Source organism: Equus przewalskii, chromosome 8, assembly GCF_037783145.1.
Source record: "Equus przewalskii isolate Varuska chromosome 8, EquPr2, whole genome shotgun sequence".
In the NCBI taxonomy this organism is placed as follows: domain Eukaryota; kingdom Metazoa; phylum Chordata; class Mammalia; order Perissodactyla; family Equidae; genus Equus; species Equus przewalskii.
In genome coordinates, this window is record NC_091838.1 from 8,287,911 (window position 1) to 8,312,988 (window position 25,078).

At 37.9% G+C, this 25,078-nt stretch overlaps 1 long non-coding RNA gene across 1 annotated transcript; it reads right to left on the minus strand.

Annotated features, from left to right (window-relative positions):
- Positions 1-337: 337 nt before the first annotated feature.
- Positions 338-24,350, minus strand: LOC139085017 (uncharacterized). The gene is made up of 3 exons (XR_011542978.1): positions 24,200-24,350; positions 21,856-21,931; positions 338-4,435 (listed from the first exon to the last, which is right to left on the minus strand). It is a non-coding gene; the product is annotated as an uncharacterized lncRNA (long non-coding RNA).
- Between the last annotated feature and the right edge of the window lie 728 nt (positions 24,351-25,078).

A 25,078-nucleotide genomic window follows, 5' to 3' on the forward strand; every position in this document is an offset into this window, starting at 1 on the left:
CTTTGGGTTATTATGATGTGTCAATGCAGGTTCACCAGTTTTTAACAAATGTATCACTCTAGTGCAGGATATTGATTGTTGTGAGGTTGTGTGTGTGTTGGGGTGAGGAATATATGGGAACTCTGTCCTTTCCGCTCAGTTTTGCTGTGTCCCTAAAACTGCTCTAAAAAGTAAAGTCTATTAAAATTGTATGAATTGTTTAAATTTTGCTACTAATTGCCAGTTATATGCTTTAACAATATCCTCTTCCAATTTTTAACTCATATTTTTACTTTATCTTTTGATAAATTCTTAATAAAATATAGTCAAGTTTACCAATCATTTTATTTATAGTCAGTTTTTGAGTGCACGTCATTTGCGAAATCTTTCCAGAACACAAGATCTGAAAACTATGTACCTATATTTCCTAGTAAAAATTTAAAATTTTGACTTTAAAATTTTAGATTGTAATTCAGCTGCTGTTCATTTTCATATATGTTGTGAAATGGGGATCCATTTTTATTTTATTTTTTCCAGTTGTATTAATTGTCCGGTTTCCCCTCCTTTCCCTCCGATCTGTTGTCCTCTTTGTCATATGACTTAGTTGTCCATATACATGGATCTAATTCTGAGTTCTCTAACCTGTGTACTGAGCAGTGTTCAATTGCTCTGCCAGCATTGTTTTGTCATAAACACTGTAGCTTCATAATAAGTCCTGAGATCTGGTGAGGACAGATCTCTTCTTTCAGTTGTGTCTTGCCTATTTTGGCTCTTTAATCCTCTATACAAATTTTGCTATAAGTTTGTCAAGTTCTTGGTCTTATTTCCCTCAGCTTATTTTATTCCCCGGATATTTCTTATTTGGACCTGTGAGCTCATAATTCCCACTGGATTAAAGTTACTATATCTAGTGAGGATTTTAGGAAAGCATTTTGTGTATGTCAGTCATGATAGATTCAGAGAAGGGAAGGGAAAGGACCATAACACCATCTTGAATCATACCTCATTACAGAGCTGCTTCGTGTGGTTTCTCAAGGCGCATATTACACAAGAGTGTCACATTAAAGGACACTATAAACATCATAGTTGTCTATATTATTTTTATTTTTTAAAATATCTTAAAACTAATTGATTCCCAAAATAAATTATTTGTATGTCTTACAAAAATTTTCCAGTAGAGGATGGTATAATGTCTTGTTCTAACAAGGGTGGTCTAAAATGTTCTATTTCAAATTATGAAAGATGGGCAAGTTTGACGTTAGAAAGACTTCACTGATTTGACCAAAAGTAAAATAAAGAGGACCTTCATAGAAGAAGACTGAACTCCAATTGGTGTACTGATTGACGTGTATCTTAAAAGAATGCCTTTGTGGTATAAGTGCACTTGTTAAACTACCTACAATTCCACATTTGCTTTATGTAAAGACTCTTTTGATGATGGAACACAACACAATGGCACTTGGACAGAAGAAAGCCTAAACTTTTTGTTGCTTATAGCTCCAAACAAGAAAAGGCTGCCAGTGGGTGGCACCCAGGGCCAGGGTGACAGCAAGCTGGGGCTGCAGGCAGCAGCTTCTTGTGGCAAGTGAGGTGGGCTCAGCTAGGTTTTGTAGCTTCGCTGTGGATTTGTTAATCTGAATAATTTCCTGGGTTCCCAGGGAATAGAGGCTGTCGCTAGTTGTGTGGTTCCTGACCCTGGGGTCACTAGAGTAGGTGCACCATGGCCGGGAGTGCGAGAGCCTAATCAGTGACATGGTTGGGGGTGTGGACTTCATCAAAAAGGGGACCTGATGGACCTCTAGCCAGGGCCCCAAATCTGGGTCAAGACAACATTTTAAGAAAACTATATTACAGTGCTACAGAGACTATCACATGCCCCTTTTTACTGTCTTGTTGATTTTCCAATTTAAATTAGTTTTTGATTTCCCAATTTAAGCCAATAAGTACTTTCACTATAACATGAATAACTATGTAACAAATAACTTTCATTTGCCAGTAATAATCCATAATTATTTTATAGTCTTCAATAAGAAATTTTCATATGATGACCCATAAATTGTTATAAACATTATTTATTTCTTGTTACACTTATTTCATGAGCACAACATTTAATTGTAGCTTTTTCTCCTTAAATATCAGAAAGAAAAAAATGATTAGAATCAGAAAATAGAGCATAGAAAACTGTTAGGGTGTTGAATTAGTGAGTATTTGGAAAAAATAGATATAATGCCAGGAAAAGGAAAATACTTTAAGAGCTACAAACTTTAATAGAATATAATAAAGATAGGTCACTGATGGAAGAGGATGTGAGTTTACTTTTATTTCCTTGACAAATACTAACATTTCAATTAAAAAAACTAGCATAAGACAAAACAGAAGAATTTATTTAACTGAATTTACTTTCTGCTGTTCCAAGTATGTGGTTGTGTGATTTGAGTATTATGCAATGTTACAGTTTTTTGAAATTTAACCACGTCAAGTACAAAATTCAAACTTCTGAAAATCATTACAGAAAAAAGAATTTCAGACCACTTTCATATGAATTATTCCAAATAGTCAAATTAATCACTAGATTCAGGTTATTTTATTCTACTACAAACTATTCTGTATTCTGTCTATATTGCAAACTTTGGGGGAATAGTAAAAATCCACCGAAGAATGAGAATTAGTACAAAAATTGGCAACATTCATCAGATATTCTTACTAAATAAAAGAAAATGAAATGTTTGTCAACAATAATGCTATGTATTCACATTTAAATTTAATTTGGAAAGCATGCAAATAGAAATGCTGAAGAATAGACTATAAGAACATAAAAAAATATCAACGTGCTGTTATTGAATGAACGTGATTCAGTTTTGGTATGGTGAAGGCTGACATTCTGATGATTGTTCATGAAATTGTATGAATAAGAAAATGAGAATTGTTTTCATTTGGCAAAAATTATAGTAGAAAATTATAACATTTTCTTAATCATTTCTGCAGAAATCAAACATCAACATCAAAGGATGTCATGCATTGTTTAAAAAATAAAACTTTTTAGAGAGCACTAAAATTATAGTGGATGTAATAACTGAAATCATTTTGGAAAAAAAGAAATGCTGTTACTTAATTTTTTAAAGATACAATTTTGAGATGAATCATGTAGAACAGACAACAGTTCTTGTTAGATTCGTTGGCTTTTGAATAAAGATATTTCTTTATTTGAACATATTTTGAATTTTCTCAAGTACATATCATTTGAGAAGCGCTATAGATTAGTACAGACACTTAAAAATAAGAACTTACACACAAATTATTTGAGGGGCCAAAGATGGAACAATGCTGCAAATATGCACAGAGTATCAATTTCCAATGAAAAGCTTCAAAAACCATATTAGGGCTTTTTATATTACTTTTCTACTCATTCTTCAAACTATAGTAAATAATGTAGAAAAAAAATCGATTTCTTAGTTTTTATATAACATCTAATAGCTATAAAGCTAATTTTTTAGCTTCAAAACCATTGTCAAATACATCATGGGACAGCTGAGCTGGTCCCTAATACCACAAATTTCAGAAGCAACATGGAATCTCTCAGAAATTGTTGATTATTTTAATAACGATAGGCATTGTTGAAGCTAAACCAAAGGTACATATTTGAAAAACTATGTTTTTAAATGATTTGCATAGTACTGATTTGGCATGATTCTTTATTAATATTAATGTTGAAAGCAAAATATTGCAGCAACTAAAGTTCAATTATATAGTGTCTTTAAAAGTTTAAAGAGATTAGAAAATTACTTGAAGGTTAAAATAAAACAGTGAATAAGAAAAATATGTTATTAATGCTAAAGGAATTGCAGTCTCTTGACATTGTCAATATTTTCATTTCAGAAAATTTTAGAAAAAGGAGGAAAATAACCACTTTTCTCTGAAATCTCATAGTTAGTCCACCTATGATCCAAACTAAATTTCTAAGTCTATTATTTTCTACATTTGATACAAAGATATCACTCTCAAAAATGTACAATATTGAATGTATAGCCTGACCTTTTAGCATTCTAGATGTTCATTACAGTTCTTTAAATTGTATATGCCGTGCGCTACTGCATCCTAATAAAACTGACTGATAAAATTAGTAAGGAGTGGTAGTTGATAAGTCATCAACGGATGGGTAAATGAAACCTTAGCTTGTTTTCTAAAATCAAGTGAGTCTTTTAGAATACGATATTTTATTTCCAGAAAAAAAATTATTGCACACATTTCCAAATACTCCTATAGTTCTAAGGGTATATTTATTTTTGTCAATATGAGTTAACAGTTATTTTAACCATATTACCTTGGGTGAGGTATGGTGAAGACAAACACAGATCAAGAGAGGGAAACTGGAAAGAGTTGCACAGTTTTGATATTCTCACAGTCCCCAGGAGACAGCACAGTACACCATGTAGGGCCACTCGGGAAGCACCAGGGTCTGTCAAGAGGCAGAGAGAGAGGGGAGCTGCGGGCAAGAGCCTTTACTGTGGTTTCTGTGCGAAGGAAAGGCCAAGGCAGGGTGAGCAGGTCTAAGATAAGCTAATTTGAATAATTTCCTTGGCTCTGGAGAATAGAGGCTGATGGTGTGGTACCTGGTCTGGTGATTAGAGACTAAAGTGACCCGGAATGTGAAAGCCTGACAAGGGAGGTGGTAAGAGAGTGGAGTTAATGAGCTGCTCAAGAAGAGGAACTATCTGGCCTCTAGCCAGGGCCACAGAACTGGGTCAGGACAGCATTACAAAAACAACAACAAAACTACAACAGTGCAGAATATAGCTTCTCACTATAATAATTCATAAAAAATCACTTCCGCAACATCAAAAGAAAGTCTGTTAAGTCCAATGACTATTTTTATCAAAAGCAAGATATTGGAGCCAGTAAGTATTTAAACTGCAATAAAAAATTTTATTCCCATGAAATAGAGATAGGTGACTATTTTATAACAAATTATATCCTGGTAACTTTGACTACCTAACCATTCTAATCAAATTTTGAATTTTGTACATTGTGTTTAATAATTTGGTTTGTATGATATATAGACAAAGATTTCATGTCAATAGTAAAAATGGTTACATTTTTATTAATATAAATAATGACCTACAGCCTCAAAAGATTTTAACTTGAGGAAGGGGTACCTTTTCCTATTTTGTACAAACAAAATAATGTGAGCTGCTGGAGGGATGCTGGTTTGATTTCACCCCCCGAAATATCTGTCCAGGTCCAGGTTTTTATTCCATCTCCCTCCACCCTCAATTGGAAAGCTGCATTCCAGGATAGGAATTCAACCAGAGAAGAATTGAAACAGCTTTGCCTCATTTATTCTTCCATAGCCACCCTAGCGGTCCCCTCCCTGTTCAAGCTGTGGTGCTCTGTCCTCCACATCACTCCTACCCAGATGGTTCCAAGACAACTCTCCATCTCCCCAGCAGTACAGCAGTATCTTACCATCTTTGTTATTGTTAGGAAGTTAGTTAGTGTTCTTGTATTATCGTTATTTCCTGGCCATTTCTTTCAACAAACTATGTTACAACTATTAAACTTGTAGGAGGGTGCCAAGGGCCCATGCTGACGTGCCATCCTGGCAGGACCCCTTCACTAAGATTTGAAGCAATATCACGTCATGGAACTTGAGATTTTAAAGCAATATCATTGTCTGCCCTGAACTCATCAATAAGTTGGGGATTTGTGAGCGGTGAGAGAAAGGTAGTTGTAGGAAACTCTATTCCTAATTTCATTGCTTACTTGCTCACATTGAAAGTTTTCTGGAGGAGAGAACCTCTATGTTAGTGCTTTTGTGTTACTCCCATCCCTTTTGTTGCTTGGAAGCTCTTTGTCGTAATGTGAAGATGTTAAACTTCGTAAGTGCTGCATAGGAGATGGGAGTCTGTATAATTGTCCAAATTTAACTGCTGTAAAGCAATGTAGAAAGAGAAATCTATAAGGGAATCAGGTCACATCTGTGGAAGATTTGGTATGAAAACCTACCATGCACAATTCATTGACGATGTGTGGGCACTGACAGGACTCTTCCATATGGTGCAGGAGATCTCTAAATGACATACCACTTATCAACAGTTAGGAATTCAAGTCAGTTGTAGATAGAATTAAACAGATAAACATGTGTACCTATCTTTTTATGGATAGAAATACACAGAAATGCATATATAAACTTTTTGAAATCATTTTCTTTAAGAACTTAAAGAATGCCTGTATCATCTGCTTTATATTGCTGGCAGAAAAGAGAACACAAAGGTAATATTTTCAGGGAATTTGACAGCCTTTCCAGTGTCTAGGATTTTGAAATAATTCAGTAAAAGTAGGAGGAAATTCTCTTTAAAATCTAATATAATGTGTATTTATTAGGAGGATGGATGCTATTATTTGTTTTATCAGTAGCTGAGTGAGCTTTAGCAAGCTTGGTTAAGATAACATTAATGTGATCTTCAACTTCAAGCGCTCAGATAGATTTCCTAGATTAAGAATTCAATCAGATTTTATTGGATTTATGCTTTTACTCTGACTTGGTAGTTAGGGGAAAAGAAAATGTGACTTCAGTCTTCTTATTTCTTATGGTTGTACTTCAATCTTGATTTTGACTTAAAATATGAGCACATTTTCCCTACCTATTTGAAGAATAAAGATACACCAGGTTTTATATTTCTAGCTAAAAAACATACGTACTAGAAACACAAACTTCTGCTCCCTAAATCAGACAATCTTTAAATTTACACTAAACACAAAGGAGATCTCAAGTATTATGGGTCCAGCTATAAGCCACCTTTCCTAACGATAATAATAATAATATTTGAAAACAGCTTATGAGATACTTTTTACTTTCTCTGTGCATTAGTCAAAATCATCTTTGTTTGCACGTCAAGAAAAATGATAAACAAAAGAAATGTAACAAGGCGTCTACAAGCAGGCAGCCTAACAAATGCAGCAGCCACAAGATACTCCTCATGTCCTGGGTTCCACTCCACCATCCTTAGATCTGGCTTTCATCCTCCTGCTTACAAAGATGGTGCCTGCACCTGCTATCCAGGCTCAAAGAAAAATAAAGGGAAAAAGATTGAAGAGCATCTCTCTTAAAAGGCTTTTCTGCAAGCCCAACCCAGCCACTGCTGCTCACTTTGCTTCATCCCAAACCAGATCACAGAGATGTTGCAAAATTCATGGGAGTCTGGGGCTATGGGTTGTTTTCAATGAGCATGATCTTCTTTTAAATGGCTATGTTTGTACTCTAAACAAAATGAAAGTTATCATAGTGAATGCGAAGAATATAATGGATTTTGCATAAGCAAGTAAGCTACATTGCAACTGGTTGCAAAAAAATTCAGAGGACAATACCTTAGGGAAGAGCTGATGAATCTGGGTGGCATGAAATGACTTTGATAAGAACTGTTGCTGAATGTATATCTGAGGCAGGTGGAACAATTGAGAAAATAGAGGCTGTAGCAGTAGCAAAAATAAGTAGCTATTTGGACAAATTCCCTGGTGTCCCTAAATAGGATGCACAGAATGAGAAAGGGAGCAGAGACTTAGCTAAGAACAAATTTCTCAGTAGGAAGAGCAATTTGGTTTAGACAAATTCCAAATTCAATGTCAAAACAGAAAGAAAAGGAATATCTCCAAGGTTGCAACCCCGAAATGGCCATGTCTCTATATGGTTAATGATATCCTGGCAAGAGGAATAACGGAAGTGAAACATATCTGTTCTTAATAATTTTCTAGAACTAGCCATTAATCTCTCCAATGGCTGTCATTTCTGTTTGTTTGGTTTCGGCTGTTTGCTTTCAGTCTTTAATTGTTTTTGTCATTGCCCATAAGGTTTTGTTTTTCAATATCCACTTTAAACTCTCTTCACTTTATTACTAAGTTCCAAGTTTTCACATCCATGCCCTGCCATGGACTTTGGCTCGGGCTGCCTAGAGCTTTCCCAGAAGGTTCCTCTCCTTTACCACAAATGATGTAAGCAAGAGTGAACCCAGGTCAAGAGCAGCCATTGAAATTTCTTCTTGGCAGGTGAGCAATATCACCTTTAAAAACATTGAAATAACCCTTTATTATCTCAGAAGTCTTACATGTGCATTGTAGGAATTTAGAAAATATATATAAATAACAAAAAAGAAGACACCATACTCCCATCAACCTGAGATGACTAGTAATAGCACTTTATTTGCCTGTTCACATTAATAAATTTTCCTCTTGTCTAAGACCCAGTCCGTATTCAGATTTCCCTGGATGTCCCCAAAATGTGTTTTCTGGCTATTCAAACCAGATGCAATCTTCTTGTTGGAAGTTTTATAATCTAGTACAGTGTTTTCTTTTTTTCTCATGAGACTAATTTTTTGAATACCTCTAGTCATGGAAAGCCCTAACTTCTGGATTTGTCTTTTTTCAGGACTGTCCAACAGAATTTTCTGCCCTGATGGACATGTTCCATGTCTGTGCTGAAGAATAAAGTAGACACTTACCACTTGTGGCTCTCAACACTTGTGGCTAGAGTGGCTTAGCAATTGGATTTGTCATTTAATTTATATTGTTTATAATTTAATTTAAATAGCCACCACCTGTGGACAGAGGCAACTGTCCAGCACAGGTTTAGTTGCTTCCTGGTGCTCACATTTACCTTATTCATCTATCCCCATATTTCCCACGAAATGGAGTATGTAGACTCAGGTCTAAAGATTTGATAGATTCAAGCTCAACATCTTCAGCTAGAACAATTCCTAGTGATGCTGTATATTACCTATTACACTATATCAGGAGACACTTTAATATCTGGTTGGCCCTTCATTAATGATATTAAAATTGATCCCAGGGCAAAGATGATGACAGCCTGACCCCTCCATTTCAGTTACAATTTTTCCCTTGAGTCTAGAAAGTAATCCATGGAGTAGCTATAGTGGAACTAAACAAATGTCTGGGTCTTCGTCAAGTAAACCCCCTGATTTTTTAAATGCCAGTTGATAATTCTTGCATAAGTCCAATTCTTTAGGGGTTGCAGAACGATAGTCTTCTAGCTCCACCATTCCTTCTGCATTATTAGATTGTTTTTCCTTTTTTTTTTGTAAAGAAGAGTTTTTCCAATGAACTGGAATTATTTGGTTATCTTAGAGTTCCTACATGAATAGAAGGTGAATCCTTAATTTTTTCCTTTAGTTACCAATTTTTAAAGTATGGTGTTTTAATAGCCACCAAGTGCTAAAACATGAAGTCTTTATGGCTTTTCCATTTATGGGTATCATTTAAAAATTGCTTTTTAAAAAATTAATTTATAGAGTTTTCAATCCACTACAAACACTGTTTTTTTTAAATCAAATTATTGTGACTTGGGCCATGGATTTCATTCACGCTGGTTTCTGCTGCTATCTTTGAAAATGGGACTTAGGTTTTATTGTACAGACTTCCTAGGGAGGTACTCACAGGTTTATAGAGACCTTGCTCTGTGAAGAGATGAGATCTGATATCATGTCCCCTTTAACATACCTCTTTTTGTGTAGATCCAGGATCACCCCCCTCCCCAATCAATATATCTCTTTTTCTGGGCATCTGCGGAAGGCACAGTGTTCAACTGAAAGTCAGCCTGTCTTTAAACTGCAAGGTTCTAACACGCCTTAAATGGTGTGCTTATAGGAAGTCGGCACAAGGTTAATTTTTAGAGCCAGAGCTTTTCCAATGCGCCAAATACATGACTTACAGCAAAGAACCCTGGATGTCCATACAGCACACTCTTCTGTATCCATGAGCACTTCCTGTAGAGAGAATGTGGCATCCAGATTTGCAGGGCAAAGGAGACTAGAGAAATAAATCATAGATCTTGAGGTGTAATTAAGCTGCAATTTCTAACATAACTCTGGAGTTAGGGGAAGGTCTAAAAACGGAACGGTATGATTTCCTGGAAGATTGAACTACCGGGAACTATAGGATGCACACACTTATTCTCCAGTATGTACACATGCATCTGGAAAGACTATGGTTTGTCATCTTCCGGTTTACGCTGAGCTTTTCTGCATTTCAGAACATGTTTAGCTTCTTGGAAATAGATTTTTCTCTTCCAGTCTGACAGTTTGGGGAGGTGGAGGCTCAGACATTTTCTGGGACTTTACATGGTGTGGGGGTAGATATCGTAACTGGGTTTAGCAATGGGGAAACCCTACAGGCTTCAATCCTTTAGAACACACTATGTGATAATAATGGTTTCTCAAATTTCTGAGTCACTTCATAGTTAACAAAGTACATCCATATGTACTAAATGACTGACTTTTCACAAACGTTCAGTGAATTAGATTTTATTGTATCCTGATTTTCAATGAGGAAATTGAGGTTTATAAGAATAACTTGCTCATATTTGTCCATCTAGCAAGTAGTTGAGTTGGGATTTAAAACCAAGTCCATATAACGAATTAATCATTAATTCATTTAATAACAGTTAATTAGACACTTACTATTTATCAAGGCTTCTAGTTGGCACTGGGGACACAGAGCTGCACATGATGGATACATATTGTCTTTTTTTTAATGAAGACTTTTTTTTAGAGCAGTTTTAGGTTCACAGCAGAATTGAGGGGAAGGCACAGATATTTCCCATATACTCCCTGCCCCTACACTTGCATAGCCTCCCCTATCATCAGCACCCTCCACCAGCGTGGTACATTTGTTGCAACTGATAAATTTACATTGATGCATCATTATCACCCTAATTCTATGGTTTACATTAGGTTTCACTCTTAGTGGGTTTGGACAAATGTATAATGACATGTATTCATCCTTATGTTATCATACAGGGTATTTTTACTGCTCTAAAAGTCTTCTACAGTCTGCTATAGCGTGCAGCGTTTTTAGCTTGGCTTCTTTCACTTAAAAATATGCACATCTTCTAATGCCTTGATAGCTCATTTCTTTTTTAGCACTGAATAATATACCATTGTCAGGATATCCCACACTTTATTCACCTACTGAAGGACCTCTTGGTTGCTCCCAAGTTTTGACATTTGTGAATAAAGCTGCCATAAATATCCACGTGTAGGTTTTTGTGCAGATATAAGTTTTTAATACATTCGGGTTAACACCAAGCAGCATGTTTTCTGGATCATGTGGTATGAGTGCATTTAGTTTTGTATGAAACTTCCAAACTGTCTTCCAAAGTGGCTGTACCATTTTGCATTCCCAGCAGCAGTGAATGAGAGTTCCTGTTGCTCCACATCCTTTGTCAGCATTTGGTGTTGTTAGTGTTTTGGATTTTGGCCATTCTATTAGGTGTGTAGTAGTATCTCATGTCATTTTAATTTGTATTTCCCTGATTACGTATGACGTGGAGCATCTTTTCATACACTCAATGGCCATGTGTATATCTTCCTTGGTGAGGCTTCTGTTAAGGCCTTTGGCCTCTTTTTTAATAGAGTTTTTTCCCTTATTTTTGAGTTTCAGCTGTTCTTTGTGTATTTTTGACACCAATTTTTATAAGATATGCTTTTGCAAATATTTTCTCCTAGTCTGTGGCTTGTCCTCTCATTCTCTCGTCATTGCCTTTCTTAGAGCTGAAGTTTTTAATTTTAATAAAGTCCAGTTTATCAATTCTTCTTTTCATGGATTGTGCCTTTGGCATTGTATCTAAAAAGTTATCGCCATATCCAGGATTATCTAGCTTTTCTCCTATGTTATCTGCTAGGAGTTTTATTATTTTGCATTTTACATTTAGGTCTGTGATACATTTTTTTTTATTAATGTTATGATAGATTACAACTTTGCGAGATTTCAGTTGTACATTTTTGTTAGTCATGTTGTGGGTACACCACTTCCCCCTTTGTGCCCTCCCCCCACCCCCCCTTTTCCCTGGTAACCACCAATCAGATCTCCTTGTCAATATATTAACTTCCACCTATGAGTGGAGTCATATAGAGTTCGTCTTTCTCTGACTGGCTTATTTCGCTTAACATAATACCCTCGAGGTCCATCCACGTTGCTGCGAATGGGCCAATTTTGTCTTTTTTTATGTCTGAGTAGTATTCCATTGTGTATATATACCATATCTTCTTTATCCAATCATCAGTTTCTGGGCATGTAGGTTGGTTCCATGTCTTGGCTATTGTAAATAATGCTGCGATGAACATAGGGGTGCAAGGGACTCTTGGGATTTCTGATTTCAGGTTCTTAGGATAGATACCCAGTAATGGGATGGCTGGGTCATAGGGTATTTCTATTTTTAACTTTTTGAGAAATCTCCATACTGTTTTCCATAGTGGCTGTACCAGTTTGCATTCCCACCAACAGTGTATGAGGGTTCCTTTTTCTCCACAACCTCTCCAACATTTGTCGCTCTTGGTTTTGGATGTTTTTGCCAATCTAACGGGTGTAAGGTGATATCTTAGCGTAGTTTTGATTTGCATTTCCATGATGATTAGCGATGATGAACATCTTTTCATGTGTCTATTGGCCATATTCATATCTTCTTTTGAGAAATGTCTGTTCATGTCCTCTGCCCATTTTTTGATCAGGTTGTTTTTTTTGTTGTCGTTAAGCCGTGTGAGTTCTTTGTATATTATGGAGATTAACCCTTTGTCGGATAGGTGGCTTGTAAATATTTTTTCCCAATTAGTGAGCTGTTTTTTTGTTTCTATCCTGTTTTCCCTTGCCTTAAAGAAGCTCTTTAGTCTGATGAAGTCCCATTTGTTTATTCTTTCTATTGTTTCCCTCAACTGAGGAGTTATAGTGTCCGAAAAGATTCTTTTGAAACTGATGTCAAAGAGTGTACTGCCTACATTCTCTTCCAGAAGACTTATTGTTTCAGGCCTAATCTTTAGGTCTTTGATCCATTTTGAGTTTATTTTGGTGTGTGGTGAAAAAGAATGGTCAATTTTCAATCTTTTGCACGTGGCTGTCCAGTTTTCCCAGCACCATTTGTTGAAGAGACTTTCTTTTCTCCATTGTAGGCCCTCTGCTCCTTTGTTGAAGATTAGCTGTCCATAGATGTGTGGTTTTATCTCTGGGCTTTCACTTCTGTTCCATTGATCTGTGGACCTGTTTTTGTACCAGTACCATGCTGTTTTGATCACTGTAGCTTTGTAGCATGTTTTGAAATCGGGGATTGTGATTCCACCGGCTTTGTTTTTCTTGCTCAGGATTGCTTTAGCAATTCGCGGTCTTTTGTTGCCCCATATGAATTTTAGGATTCTTTGTTCAATTTCTGTGAAGAATGTTCTTGGGATTCTGATTGGGATAGCATTGAATCTGTAGATTGCTTTAGGTAGTATGGACATTTTAACTATGTTTATTCTTCCAATCCATGTGCATGGAATGTCTTTCCATCTCTTTATGTCGTCGTCAATTTCTTTCAAGAAAGTCTTGTAGTTTTCATTGTATAGATCCTTCACTTCCTTGGTTAAGTTTATCCCAAGGTATTTTATTCTTTTCGTTGTGATTGTGAATGGGATTGAGTTCTTGAGTTCTTTTTCTGTTAGTTCATTGTTAGTGTATAGAAATGCTACTGATTTATGTATGTTGATTTTATACCCTGCTACTTTGCTGTAGTTGTTGATTATTTCCAATAGTTTTTCTATGGATTCTTTGGGGTTTTCTATATATAAGATCATGTCGTCTGCAAACAGCGAGAGTTTTACTTCTTCGTTACCTATTTGGATTCCTTTTATTTCTTTTTCCTGCCGAATTGCTCTGGCCAACACCTCCAGTACTATGTTGAATAGGAGTGGTGAAAGTGGGCACCCTTGTCTTGTTCCTGTCCTCAGAGGGATGGCTTTCAGTTTTTGTCCATTGAGTATGATGTTGGCTGTTGGTCTGTCATATATGGCCTTTATTATGTTGAGGTACTTTCCTTCTATACCCATTTTATTGAGGGTTTTTATCATAAATGGGTGTTGGATCTTGTCGAATGCTTTCTCTGCATCTATTGAGATGATCATGTGGTTTTTGTTTTTCATTTTGTTGATGTAGTGTATCACGTTGATTGACTTGCGGATGTTGAACCATCCCTGTGTCCCTGGTATAAATCTCACTTGATCATGGTGTATAATCTTTTTGATGTATTGCTGTATTCGGTTTGCCAGAATTTTGTTGAGGATTTTTGCATCTACGTTCATCAGTGATATTGGCCTGTAGTTCTCCTTCTTTGTGTTGTCCTTGTCAGGTGTGGGGATCAGAGTGATGTTGGCTTCATAGAATGTGTTAGGGAGTACTCCATCTTCCTCAATTTTCTGGAATAGTTTGAGAAGAATAGGTATTAAGTCTTCTTTGAATGTTTGGTAGAATTCTCCAGAGAAGCTGTCTGGTCCTGGACTCTTATTTTTGGGGAGGTTTTTGATTACCTTTTCTATTTCCTTACTTGTGATTGGCCTATTCAGATTCTCCATTTCTTCCTGATTCAGTTTGGGGAGATTGTAGGAGTCTAGGAATTTGTTCATTTCTTCCAAGTTGTTCAATTTTTTGGCATATAGTTTTTCATAGTATTCTCTTATGATCCCTTGTATTTCATTGGCATCTGTTGTGATTTCTCCTCTGTCATTCCTGATTTTATTTGCAATTTCTCTCTTCTTTTCTTGGTGAGTCTGGCTAAAGGTTTGTCAATTTTGTTAATTTTTTCAAAGAACCAACTCTTTGTTTCATTGATCCTTCCTATTGTCTTTTTTGTTTCAATATTGTTTATTTCTGCTCTTATTTTTATTATTTCCCTCCTTCTACTGACTCTGGGCTTTGTTTGTTCTTCTTTTTCTAGTTCTGTTAGGTGTTGTTTGAGGTTGCTTATGTGAGCTTTTTCTTGTTTAGTGAGGTGAGCCTGTATTGCGATGAATTTCCCTCTTAGGACTGCTTTTGCTGCATCCCAAATGATTTGGTATGTGGTGTTCTCATTTTCATTTGTCTCCAGATAATATTTGATTTCTTCTTTAATTTCTTCAATGATCCATTGTTTGTTCAGAAGCGTGTTGTTTAGTCTCCACATTTTTGCACCTTTCTCTGCTTTTTTCTTGTAGTTGATTTCTAGTTTCATAGCATTATGATCAGAAAAGATGCTTGATATTATTTCAACTCTCTTGTATTTATTGATGTTTGCTTTGTTTCCCAAAATATGGTCAATCCTTGAGAATGTTCCATGTGCACTTGAGAAGAATGTGTAACCTGCTGTTTTTGGATGAAGTGTTCTATATATATCTATTAAGTCCATCTGGTCTAATTTTTCATTTAATTCTATTATTTCCTTGTTGATTTTCTGTCTGGATGTTCTGTCCATTGGTGTTAATGGTGTGTTGAGGTCCCCTACTATTATTGTACTGTTGTTGATGTCTTCTTTTAGTTCTATTAAGAGTTGCTTTACAAATTTTGGTGCTCCTGTGTTGGGTGAGTATATATTTATAAGTGTTATGTCTTCTTGGTGGAGAGTCCCTTTTATCATTATATACTGTCCCTCTTTGTCTTTCTTTATCTGTTTTGCTTTGAAATCTACCTTGTCTGATATTAGTATAGTGACACCTGCTTTCTTTTGTTCATTATTAGCTTGGAGTGTTGTTCTCCATCCCTTCACTCTGAGTCTGTGTTTGTCTTTGGGGCTGAGGTGTGTTTCCTGGAGGCAGCATATTGTTGGGTCTCATTCTTTGATCCATCCTGCCACTCTGTGTCTTTTGATTGGGGAGTTCAATCCATTTACATTTAGAGTGATTATTGAGATGTGGGGGCCTACCACTACCATTTTACGTCTTGTTTCCCAGTTTTCTTCAATTTCCTTTGTTTCTCGTCCCATGGTTTAGTCTGTTCTGATGTAGAGCTGCTACTCTCTGTTGTTGTCCTTCTACTTATCTCCTCTGCTCTTGGTTTTGTAGCCCCTTTCCTTCTTTTGGATTTTTCAGGAATGAGGGTTTTCCTGAGGATTTCCTGAAGAGGAGGTTTTGTGGCAATGAACTCCCTTAATTTTTGTTTATCTGGGAAATTTTTTATTTCTCCATCATATTTGAAGGATATTTTCACTGGGTAGAGAATTCTCGGCTGTAGGTTTTTGTCCTTCAGATTTTTGAATATATCATTCCACTCTCTTCTAGCTGGTAAAGTTTCTGCTGAGAAATCTGCTGATAGCCTGATGGGGGTTCCTTTGTAGGTTAGTTTCTTTTGCCTGGCTGTCCTTAGTATTTTCTCCTTGTCGTTGACTTTTGCTAGCTTCACTACTATATGCCGTGGAGTTGGTCTTCTTGCATTGATAAAGTTTGGAGATCTATTGGCTTCTGTCACCTGAAGATCCATCTCTCTCACCAGATTTGGGAAGTTCTCAGCCATTATTTCTTTGAATAGGCTTTCTGCCCCTTTCTCCTTCTCTTCTCCCTCTGGTATACCTATAATCCTTACGTTGCATCTCCTAATTGTGTCTGATAATTCTCGGAGAGTTTCTTCATTTCTTTTTAGTCTTACTTCTCTCTCCTCCTCTGCCTGCAGCATTTCTATATTCCCATCTTCCAAATTGCTAATTCTTTCCTCCATATTATCGGCCCTACTGTTCAGTGCATCTAGATTTTTCTTAATCTCCTCTATTGTGTTCTTCATTTCCAGTATTTCTGTTTGGTTCTTCTTTATCGTATCAAACTCTTTTGTGACATAGCTCCTGAACTCATTGAGTTGTCTATCTGAATTCTCTCTTAACTCATTGAGTATTTTAATGATGGCTGTTTTGAAGTCATCATCATTTAGGTTATATATCTCATTTTCTTTGAGATTGTTGTCTGTGTATTTGTTATTTTCCTTCTGTTCTGGAGATTTAATATATTTTTTCATATTGCTTGATGTTGTAGATTTGTGCCTCCGCATAGAGATAGAGTTTAGTTGCTCCTTCCACTTGTTTCTGCTGGTATGGTGGGGGAGCAGCTGTTTATACTGCACCAACCAGGAACCCTATCCGCAGTTGCTAACTGGGCCTGGGCCCCTCCTCATAGTCACAGTGGTCCTTTGGATTCCCTCTTCTGCCATGGGGGCCATCACGGGGGGCTTCAGGCTGCTGGTGCCTACTGTTGCAGCCCACCTAGACGTGTTCCCTCCTTGGGGTCTGCAATGGTGTTCTGGGCTTTTCCAGCGGCCAGGGGTAGGATCACTTATATTTGCCGCTCCATCACTGTCGGCACCCACAAAATCTCACTTGTCCACTATGGGTCGCAGCAGAGCTATTGGCATCTTCTACAGCCTGTGGTTAGCTCACCTAGCTATGCTACTTTTGTCCCGGGGTCTTCCAGCCTTGTGGCTGCCGGATGGGTGCTCTCTACTACTGCTGTGCAGAGGCTTTCCCTGAGGCTGCTGTAAGCCTGTAGGGTTTACCCTAGGCTACAGAGCTGGGTCGCTGGAACTCCACCCAGCCCCAGTCCTGTTCCCCAGGAACTCGGGGAGCCCTTTGCCCTGTCTGGGGGATAGCCGGAGATCCTGATTTCAGTGGTAGCTGGTCAGCTGCTGCCCTGCCTGATTTTCTCCTCTCCGGGACCCTCCTGGTGTTGTGGATGCTGAGCGTGGCCCCTCCGCTAATAGCAGACAGAGAGTTTTGTCTGCTGCCCGGGCAGAACTCTGGAGCTTCCCCTCAGGGGCGCAGAGCTGGCCTCTGGAGCTTCACCCAGCCCCAGTCCTCTCCGAGATCTCCGGCAATCCCTAGCCCCATGGGGTGGGCAACAGCAGCTGGGGGTGACCTCACCCTCTGGGATTCTCTCTGGGACTTTCCCGGAGTTGCAAATGCTAGGCATGGCCCCTCCACTAATGGCAGACAGTGAGTTTTGTCTGCTGCCCAGGGGGAACTCTGGAGCTTCCCCTCAGGGGCGTGGAGCCGGCCTCTGGAGCTTCACCCAGCCCCAGTCCTCTCTGAGATCTCTGGCAATCCCTTTCCCCACCATGCAGGCAGTGGCAGCCGGGGGGCCGCCGTACCCTCTGTGATTCTCTCTGGGACCCTCCGGGCACCGTGAACACTTGGCAGGATCTCCCCACCAATGGCGGGGCGAGACTCTCCCGGTGGGCTCAGGTGTGTAATTCTAGGGTTTCCCTCTGCGTTTAGGAGTAATTGCGGGGGGTTTAGGTAGGGTTCTGGTCACCTGTTTCCACCGTCGCTCCTCTGGTGTGTGCTTGCTCCTGCCCTAGGTGTGTGTTGATCTTCTGGGGGCGTCCGTTGGAAGAAAGCCTCTTGCAGGTACTAGGCTGTTCGGTCAGGGTCGGAGAGTTTTCACCTATGTCCACATCCTCCCGGAGGGAAGTCCGTCCGCCTTCCGATGTATAGTCGCATGGGTCTCTCAGACGTCCTGAGATGCTATCTGGATATCCTTTGTTAAGCGATGAGTGTCCAAATAATTGTAGACTCGAAGGGGGAGAGACAAAGAGGACTACTCATGGCGCCATCTTGGATCCTCCTCCTGTGATACATTTTAAGCTAGTTTTTGTAAAGGGCATGAAGGTTGTATTTAGATTCATTTTTTTGCATGTGGATGTCCATATGTTCTAGCCATTTCAACCATTTGCTAAAAAAACTATCTTTACCCCATTGTATTGCCTTTGCTCCTTTGGAAAAGATCAGTTTGCTATGTTTACGTGAGTCGATTTCAGAGCTCCCTATTCTGTTCCATTGATCTATTTGTCTATTCTTTCACCAATAACATGCTATCTTGATTACCATTGCTTTAAAGTTAAGTCCTGAAGTCACATAGTGTCAGTCCCCAACTCTGTTGTCTTTCAATATTGTGCTGACTGTTCTGGGCATATTGTCTTTTCCTTCAGGGGAATTATAATCTACTTCTCAGTCCACCGTCTTAAGCACTATTCTATAAGGCCACTTAAAAGCAATGTATATACCCCCTATTCATCTCATTATCTTCTCCTACCTCTCCACCACTACCCCTCACCCCAAAGTAATAAATGTTTACCCACTGGCTCATCAAGGAACCTGGGAAACATTCTTCACCCTTCTTAATCATTGACTTCATTATACCCAATCAATCACCAAGTCCTATAGACTGTATTTTCTAATATTTTTCAATTTCATACCTCAGTTTCTATTTCTGTTAATATATCCATAGATTAGAAACATTTCTTGACTGAACTATTAAAATTGTCTCTGAATGAGTGTCCATGTCTTTAATTTGTGATTCATGCTCCACACTACTGCCACAGTGCTTTTTCTAAAACGTATATCTGGTCTTTGAAGCTTTTGCTTTCAAAGGCTTTCATTACATTCAAGATTTAAAAAAAAAAACACTTCCAAACTTGTTAGCAAGGCAAAGAAGGGCCTTCATTATCTGGCTTCTGCATAACTCTATTGTTTCTTGTCTGGGAGGAACCTGTCACCCAAACCATATCCCAACGCTCCAATACACTAAGATATTTATTTGCGGTTCTCAGATGTGTGATCCAGGGCAGCCTTTCTTGCTTCAACCCTCTTTCTCCACCCACCTAACTCTCTCCAGTGTATTTTAGGTAGTATGATCTGGTAATTTATTATCAAAACTAGGACAGTGTTGAGAGAGAAGAGTTATTAATAAATATGTTGGAGAAGAAGGGCGTATGCTGGGTTTGTATCAGGCAGTTAAGATGTATGTTTACTTTGGTCTAAAGGATTCTTTTTTATGTGCTCATAAAACCCTGAACTTATCTTTATAATAACATTTACTTCATTCCATAAAAATATTTCTCCATCTCTGTCTTAGTCTTTTCAGGCTGCTATCACAAAATGCCATAGACTGAGTGGCTTATAAACAACAGAAACTTATTTTTCACAGTTCTGGAGGCTGTGATCAAGGTGCTGGCAAAGGCGGCATCTGGTGAGAGTCCATTTCCTGGATCACAGACAGCTGTCTTCTAGCTGTGTCCTCACGTGGCAGAAGCGTTCAGAGAGCTCGCTGGGGTCTCTTTCATAAGGGCACTAATCCCATTTATGGTGGTCTCTGCCTTCATGACTTAATCACCTCCCAAAGGCCCACCTCCAAGTACCTAATCACAGTGGGCGGTAGGTGTCAACAGATGAATTTGAGGGGCTACAACCATTCTGTCTATAGCAGTCTCCCTTCTTGGTTTCTTGATTTCAAAGACAAGTCTGCTTTGTTCATCCTGACTCCAGAAAGGTTTGTATAGTTTTTATACTTAGTATGTTCACTGTTTTTAAAATAAATGCTGTTAAATGAATACTTTGTGATAGGAACCTCACAGAACATTTGGAAGTAAATTGAGTTTTGCAGCTACTGTGGTGTACAAACAGCTCTTAATACTTAGAGTGAATAGAATCTTGTCCAAATTAGGAAAGGGAACTGATGGAAGCTATTTGTACATCTGAAATTGCTTCTAAGGTACTGCTGTTTATCACATGAAATTCATCAACTTCATTTCAGTGGTTTCAAATGTTGTGATTAAGATCTTCGGAGACTTTTTGGATTAATTCAAGAACATTTCTCTTGATGAGACACTTATTTACTTTTAGGAGGTGGCCCAGTAAGATTATATGTGGCTGGAATGTTTCAGGCTGATTTACTATAGAGATAGACTAAAGTATGCTTCAATCTAAAGAAGGAAAATATTGTACCTAACCAGAGCTAAAGATCTAGAATGTATCACCCTTGTAGCCTCTTAACGTATTCTGACAAATTCAATGCTGTTGTTAGGAAGCTGCTTCCAAATACGTCGTGGATCTGGATGTGAAACGAATTTGTCCCTTACACCTCAGCACTGATGTGCACCCTTACCAAATCATTATACAAATACAGGGCAATCGTCTATCACATTTAGATCCACTGGATCTGCAGCAGCCTTCACAATGGAAGGCAGAACAATTTCTTCCTACACACCTCAAAGGTACCGAGCTGTTGTTCTGCCCCCTCACTGATCATAGGCTTCCTAGGACTCACATTGAGTCCATCTCTCTTGGTTATCTCCTAACACATCAACTGCTCCATGGATTATGTTCAATAAACATTTGTTGAATGAAAAAAAGGATAACTAAATATGTATTAATAACAGGGGGAAAAAAGTAAGAATATTTATTTATTTATATTTTTTTTTTGCAATCAGGCTCCTTCTACTCTCTTTCCAATGGTCTTTTATTTGATTAAAGCAAAAATAACAATGATAAGAAAACTTTATCTGACAATGCAACACAGTATGTAATGATAAACTGGGCTAAATAGCATTTTGGGAGAAAATAGACCCAGGGACATTTCTTGATATGGGAAAATTAATATTTATGAATATCTTTCATGTAACCTTTATATTTTTCTTCTGCGGGTAACAGTAAAAACAGAGTGATCTACAACTAGGCAAGTTAGGGTTCTCAATGAAAAGAAAACAAATTTTTAATTCCTTCTGGGCAAAAGCAGAAGTGTTCTCTTTTCTTTTCAATAAAGAACATTATCATATTTCTTTTACTCAATCCCCAATCACAATATCACAGAGATAGAATGAACTTTGCAACATCTTAATAGCCGTGGCTTCCAGCAGAGCTATAACTGTATTATCTCAGAGAGATGAATATCTACTTAGCCCTAATTTTATCATACTCCAATGAGGGCAGTTCCACAAATTTGTGCCATAAACCAGTCTGCGTATAACAATTCTCATCCCTGGTGCCTTCCTTACGATTCCTGCTATAGTTTATGCGGATTTTATTTTAAGCAGAGATGGAAGCTGCTTCTACATAATGCCAAATCTATCAGTTAAAAGGGAAAAGCTCATTTACATCATGCGTTTGATATAAAATAAAAATAAAAGTCTTCTGGCAGAGTTCAACTAGGTGTTAGCTGTGGAGTGTGTGTATGTGTGTGTGTGTCTGAATTGACTGTAAATTCAATCCCAATACTCATCTAGCTTGTAAAGTTCAGTGGACATCATCATTCAAAAAGTGTTTCATTGAGTGCTTACTATGTACTGGATACTCTTCTAACCACGCAGACAAAAATTCTGCTCTCGTGGAACTTGCATTCTAGTAGGGAGAGACCTAGGAAATGAACGAATAAGTAAATGTATAGTATATAGAAAAGCGATAAGTATATAGAGAAAAAAATGTAACATGGCTTGGGAGTATGGAGATCCTCGAACGTTAGAGAGGTAGTGTTTATTTTCTAAGCTGTGTAGCATATTACCACCAACTTAGGGGCTGAAAACAACAAACATATATTGTCCTATAGTTTTGGTGAGTTGGGATTCCATGCTGGGATTAATTGAGTTATCTGTTTCAGAGTCTCACAGGGCTGCAATCCAGGTGTTCACCAAGGCTACATTCCTGTCTGGAGGCTCAAATGGGGAAGAATTGGCTTCCAAGCTCACTCACGTTGTTGGTAGATAATTTTATTGTGTGTTGTAAAGTTCATCACAGCTTGCCTCATCAAAGTCAATAATGGAAAGAGAGATTCTAGAATGAGTGAGCCAGCAAGACAGAGTCTTATATGATGTAATATAATAATGACAGTGATATCCTATCATTTTTTCCATAGTCTATTGTTTAGAAGCAAGTCATAGGCCTCTCCCACGCTCAAGGGGAACAGATTATACAAGATTATGAACGACAGGAGGTGGGGATCAAGGGAACTATCTGAAAAGTCTGCTTGTCACAGAGGCATTGAGTTTTCAAATAGAATGGTTAGAGAAAGCCTCACTGAGAAGGTGACATCAGATCAAACACTTGAAGGAACTATGGGAGGCAGCCACGAGTCATTATGAAGGAATATCTTCCCAGATAAAGAGGAGAGCAAGTGCAAGCACCCTGAAGAGGTGTTTGGCAAATTTGAGAAATAGCGAGGAGGCAAGTGTGGCTGCAGCAGAGTAGTGAGAAAAAGAGAGTAGCAGAAAAAGATAAAGTCAGAAGATCAGATACCAGTAATGGGATGGGGAACGGGCGAGATGGGGACCATCACTGGGGAGGATTCCCTTGGACTTTGTAGGCCGTGTTAGGAATTTGACTTTTATTCACAGTGAGAAGGAAAGTAATAGCGGGATTTAGAGAAAAGGAGTAACTTGATCTAATACATTCAATCAGTGGCTAAGAACAAGCATAAAAGGGCACTTGTGGAAGTATGGAGACTAGTTAAGAGGCATTGCTGTAATCCCAGTAGAGACAGCAGTAAAGGTGGTAAAAATTGGTCAGAATCTGGGTAAAATCTGAAGGTAGAGCCAACTTTCTTCCTTAAATTTTTTCCCTCCATTATATAGACAAAGTAGCAATTTCAGAGTTTGGTATTAAACCTGCACTAGTCCTTCTAGTTCCTTCCTTGAGAACTTGGGAACGCATCTAAGACAAAGTCAATTTAACGTCTATGGTGAACTAAACTACAATCTATAAAACTCTGTAGCTAGTGATTGCCATTGTCCACCACGTTGTCTAGAGTGAAGAAAAAAATAATTCAAAAAGAAGGATGAAGCAGGTGCATAGAAAAAGTTAGTGGAACAGTGACTGAGAATATTCAGTGATTATCAGCTATTTTCACTCGACACAGCCATGCAAATCAGCATCAACTTACCCAAAGGAGTTAAAAAAAATCTATTTTCAAACAAGTCAAACATCAAGGAAATTTAAAAAAAATCTTTTCATCTTTTACTATCAATGATACTTTGTTTCTGAAATATTGGTTAAGTCTCAGAAAAGGTTGTAAAACTGTTGTGGGCCAGTAAACATTTGGCCAAATAAAAGATTTATAATGGTATTTTTATGGTTCTCTGATTTTTTTTTTGGAGCCTTACCAGAAGTCTTCAAAATTGTGGTAACTTACAGAAGACATAAAATTTTTACAAAGATCTTTTGTAGGTATGTATATTATTATTTTCTTTTACAAATCACATGGTGACCTGTAAAGAGACTAAGCTTTATTTTCTTTCTGTTTTGAAATCTCGAGATGAGGCAATTAAGTGAAGTTCAAATGCCCAGTGATTTTCTTTCATCTGAATTGTTACCTGTCCTCTAACCCTCTGTAGCCTACAGTCTATTGTTTCCAAAGCCTGCTCTACTTTTAAGCAAAGGTGACGGTGGTAATTCATTAGGATGGTTTTATTTTAAGTACTTGTTCTCACTGTTAAGCTGTTTTCTTAGTAGCTAATTAGATGTCAAGGAAAGTATTAATAAAGGAAGAAATTCATTTCCCCAAGGCTGTTGACATATCAGTTGCTTCCTCCATTGGGTCCTGATGGTATGGATGTAAATGTGTAACTGGCTTAAAGAGCACAATGACTCTCGTCTTGTTATAGTGTGACCATATGTGGCCAATTATATTACCTCTGTTTATAATAAGGTGGTTGTTGCTTTACTAGTCTGCATTCTTCTTTGACCGTTAATTTTTATAGGCCTTTATCTTTGAATCATCCTCACATGGTATGTTACAGCAATGCTTTCTTGTCACCACATATTTTAAGCTTCTAAACAGAACACAGAATCGTGTTGTTCCCATGGAAACTTTCAAACATTGCAGAATGATTGCTTTGACTCTGAAACTCCTATTGTATGTGGGTTCATGCACTGCCACAGCATCCTCTAGGCTCCAACGCCCCTAACACGAAGATGCAGTGAACCCGCATGCATTAGAGTTAATTGTTTATTTTCATTTTTTATGTGTTCCTTGGTTTGGTTCCAGCTATTGTGGTAGAAAAGAGCTGGACTAGCCCATCACTATTAACCAAAACACAGATCCCTCATGAACATGAGTATCTGTTATGAAGAGGGGAGGAGCAGCTACTGAGGCAATTTCTGCAGTATTTACTCATTCGTTCATTCATTCATTTATCCAGCTATTATTTATTGAATAGCTATAATGGGAAGTGTACTATTTTAGGCCTCTAGGATTACGGTTGTGAACAAGACAAAATCCCTGACATCATGACAACTACATTCTAGTGAGACATGGAGGATGACAATAAAAAAGCATATATATATGTGTGTGTGTGTATATATATATATATAAAAACAAAGCAATGAGATTGAAAGTGACAGAGGCAACGGTGGGGATGGGTAGGGGTTGTTACTTTAATTAAGGTCATCAGGGAATGTGTCTCTGTAGTAGGGGCATTTGAGCAGAGAGAGACCTGATTGAAGTAAGTGAGTGAGTCAGGCAAATATGCCAGTAAAGTTCTTTCTAGGAAGAGGAAACTGCAAATGCAA